The sequence below is a fragment of the Schistocerca serialis genome, chromosome 2 (assembly GCF_023864345.2).
Source record: "Schistocerca serialis cubense isolate TAMUIC-IGC-003099 chromosome 2, iqSchSeri2.2, whole genome shotgun sequence".
Lineage (NCBI taxonomy): Eukaryota > Metazoa > Arthropoda > Insecta > Orthoptera > Acrididae > Schistocerca > Schistocerca serialis.
Window position 1 is genome coordinate 695,369,848 of NC_064639.1, and position 4,656 is coordinate 695,374,503.

A 4,656-nucleotide genomic window follows, 5' to 3' on the forward strand; every position below is an offset into this window, starting at 1 on the left:
GGTGTAAGTGCAGATATTTTTATTAGTGGCTGAGTACAGTGTAGTGTACAACGTTACAACAGTATTAACGACATTTACAAACTTGTCATTACCGCTATTACAAGTCGTATGTTCTTAGGTTAGTTAGTACCTCCAGGTACATGTGAACGTGTGGACTCAAAATGGTTGATCTATACTGGTGCAGGTACGACCTTGCAGAAAGCATTGTGTGACGTGTTTGTGGGATGACTACTCGATGCAGAGAAAAAAATTACCAACACACTGACGTGTGTACATATTAAGGTACACATACAAAAATATCTGCACTTCGATCCGTTACACCCTTTACACGGACTACAGACGACATTACTCTTGCAGTTGCGCTGGAATGCATACCACTTGCATATCGAAGCATGTCGTACAGTTTATGCCAGTTTAAAGTTTGTTATATTTCACCCTCATTGTGTTATAGTTTTCAATGCCAGATGTATACTACAGCCAATCAAACAGTTGTCTTTTAAAGTTTATTCGTCTCAAAATCCCACCGAGTCATTCAGATTATGTATCTACCTTTTGTATCGGCTCTTCAAGTAAATCTATCACAAATATCGACGAAACATCAATCATTATTTGACTGATGAACTTTTACCCGAGATATACTCTTGTGTCCCTATCAGTCACTTCAGAATAAATGTTATGTATGCGGAATACGTTGATAACTAAAGTGCAACTCTCTCTATATTTTCCAATGGAATTCGTTCCCAAAATAAAACGAAAGCAGCGAGCAATGCCTCATAAGTGCATAACACCACTACAGAAGCTTAGGTTTCGTTGTAGAAGGAGGGTGAATTTTGAATTTTATATGCACAAGAACATATTTCGAATAGGTTACAAGTTTCTCGTTCAGTTTGTCTTACAGCAGTTTAGTGAACTAGAGGCCCTTTTATAGTTGTAATAAGTATAGAAACGCGTAACATTTTATTTATTCGTAACAACAATCACACAATAAAAGTAACTAAAAGAACAGGAGTGCCTTAAACTTCCTATACATACAGTCCTGTAATGCTTCTACATTCCAAATAAAGATTTTTTTAATAATTTACTCCAAGAAATAAAAAACTGATTGGATTAAATAAATACGTAGAAGACATGATTAAATGAGAGGAAGTAGTAGATAAAAATTTGTTGACCTGTACAAGTTCTTGAATGTCAGCCCAGAATCTGTACTTCCCTAACTGTCGTTTCTAAATCACAACGTCTGTGTTTCTTACCTTGTAAACAAATTCACTTGTTCATCTGCAGCTTTCTGTTTAATGGAAATCATTGCAGGCTGTATGATCTGGGGGAGGAAATCATAGTAAAAATGTGAAATAAACTTTTAACTCTCGGAAATGCTAGTTGAAATATTAATTTTACTGTGAAGCAAACCAGATCTGATGTTTTAAAATTTTCGTAGACACGGCAGTAACTTTCCTGAAGGGTTGTTTCAACAGAGGCAATCTCTGTGGATTTTATTCCTAACGAGAACGATTGTTAGTAACCTAGCAGTCTATATTTAATCACACAATGACACGCTTCATGGCTTTGGCCACGTTCAGTATCGTCGAAAGCCCGTTTCTCCACTAGTTGAACAAGGAGAAGTGCTTTAATATTGGACAACTCTCTCAATAAGTTCATTATGATAATGTAACGACACAAACATTCAGTTATCTAAACGAATCGTTCTGTGTTCTCTCAGAACGCATGACATATACCTCTGGTTAACGGCGTGGTGCTCGAAACCGGTCGTGATTTTTAAAATAGAAAGAAAAGTTCAGTTGGCCCTGGTATTTCGTCCAAAGTGACACTACAGTTGTGGAAACTGCATCAAGATGCTCCATATACCGCAGAAAAAACTAAATACCATAAGCGTCTTGTATTGAAACTAACTAGGGAGGACAAAGCCGTTAATCAAATAGCATGTAGAAACTAAAGATCGACGCCAAGCCGACAGCTGGATACGCTGCAGAGATAGAACATTACTACTGCATGTAGCGCGAGCCCAGATGTGTCACTCTCAGTTTACACGAATTACTTTCTGATCACAGACGACTTACTACTCTTGGTGGTGCACGTCACATCGTTACCGAATGACAGTTCCGTAACGGCTGCTTGTTTACATTGCTGAGCCCGGGTCTTGAGAATCCACTAGCTGGCGAACAGACGGCCCTATTGAATTGGGCTCACAGGCAATTTGTAGGACTCCTATCTGTCCATACTGAGGCGTTCAATTAGTTTGGAGTGTCTAGGGTTGCGCTCTACTAACAATACGCTGCTTTTGGTGCACTACATGAATGACGTAGTAAACGGTGGGCTTACCGGTAGTACAAGTAGAAATGGTAGGGAAGAAACATGAATAAATATGTAAGAGAGAAAATGGAAACAGAGACTTCTCTTTGTTTTTTTCCCCACATAATTCGAACCACATATCATTCATTGTTAATCTAATGTGTATAAGTCGCGCAGGATACCGTGGCCGATGCGCAGTCACCAGTTTTCATCCAAAGCGCTGAGCGAAATCGTCCGTTTCTTCAGAAGGGGAAGCCGACAAGCGACTGCCACCTTTCGGCCGAGCGGCGATGACGTAATCGACACGCATACCCTGCAGTCGTTCTCAAACCATTTTACAGAAACTACTTAGTAAAAAAATTTCGTTTTTTCTTTACTTGTAGCTTTATACACTACTGCCCATTGAAATTGCTGCACCACGAAGATGACGTGCTACAGACGCGAAATGTAACCGACAGGAACAAGATGCTGTGATATGCAAATGATTAGCTTTTGAGAGCATTCACACATTTTTGGCGCCGGTGGCGACACCTACAACTTGCTGACATGAGGAAAGTTTCCAACCGATTTCTCATACACAAACAGCAGTTGACCGGCGTTGCCTCGTGAAACGTTGTTGTGATGCCTCGTGTAAGAAGGAGAAATGCGTACCATCACGTTTCCGACTTTGATAAAGGTCGGATTGTAGCCTATCGCGACATTGCTGCCTGCACTTGTCGAGATCCAATGACTGTTAGCAGAATATGGAATCGGTGGGTTCAGGAGGGTAATACGGAACGCCGTGCTGGATCCCGACGGCCTTGTATCACTAGCAGTCGAGATAACAGGCATCTTATCCGCATGGCTGTAACGGATCGTGCAGCCACGTCTCGATCCCTGAGTCAACAGATGGGGACGTTTGCAAGACAACAAACATCTGCACGAACAGTTCGACGACGTTTGCAGCAGCATGGACTATCAGCTCGGAGACCATGGCTGCGGTTACCCTTTACGCTGCATCACAGACAGGAGCGCCTGCGATGGTGTACTCAACGACGAACCTGGGTGAACGAATGACAAAACGTCATTTTTTTCGGATGAATCCAGGTTCTGTTTACAGCATCATGATGGTCGCATCCGTGTTTGGCGACATCGCGGTGAACGCACATTGGAAGCGTGTATTCGTCATCGCCATACTGGCGTATCACCCGGCTTGATGGTATGGGGTGCCATTGGTTACACGTCTCGTTCACCTCTTGTTCGCATTGACGGCACTTTGAACAGTGGACGTTACATTTCAAATGTGCTGCGACCCGTGGCTCTCCCCTTCATTCGATCCCTGCGAAACTCTACATTTCAGCAGGATAATGCATGACCGCATGTTGCAGGTCTTGTACGGGCCTTTCTGGATACAGAAAATGTTCCACTGCTGCCCTGGCCAGCACATTCTCAGGATCTCTCACCAATTGAAAACGTCTGATCAATGGTGGCCGAGCAGCTGGCTCATCACGATACGCCAGTCACTACTCTTGATGAACTGTGGCATCGTGTTGAAGCTGCATGGGCAGTTGTACCTGTACACGCCATCGAAGCTCTGTTTGACTCAATGCCCAGGCGTATCAAGGCCGTTATTACGGCCAGAGGTGGTTGTTCTGGATACTGCTGTCTTAGGATCTATCCACCCAAATTGAGTGAAAATGTAATCTCATGTCAGTTGTAGTATAATATATATGTCCAATGAATACCCGTTTATCATCTGCATTTCTTCTTGGTGTAGCAATTTTAATGGTCAGTAGTGTATAATATGTTGCTACGTATGAAATTTAGTTGACATATTGAATTTTTCTATAGACTTGGGTGGAGCTCTCTGTCTGTCACCAATCTTGAGAAAACTGATCTGACGTAGGACGTTCATTTGCGATCGCACCGCGCCTGTGATAAAGCCAGAGCGATATATTCACAACATTCCTCATATTTCATAAACGGTTTGAGATATCGAAATGAGATTTTGGTAAATGATAGCACACAAAGAGAAGAATATTTTGCTCTATGGTTACTATGCAAAAGTTCATTATCTGCGGTGTTATTCCACTAATTACAGTCTTTTCCGATGAAAGAGTGTAAATTTTAAGGGCAATCAATAGCTGATGAAACTAGAACGCTATGAGTTTTGGAACAGCATAAGTGAAGTGATTCCACGTTTCGATGATGTGCTTTTTCATAAGATACTGACCTTAATTTTCCTCAATTCCTCGCTTAATAAGCTTAATAAAAACCACTGTTTCAGAATTCTCTCGCAATTGCGTCTGCACAATATGTTAGTGACGTGAGACTGTGTAAGCTCCTCTGGCAAAAGAAGCAAATGTTAAC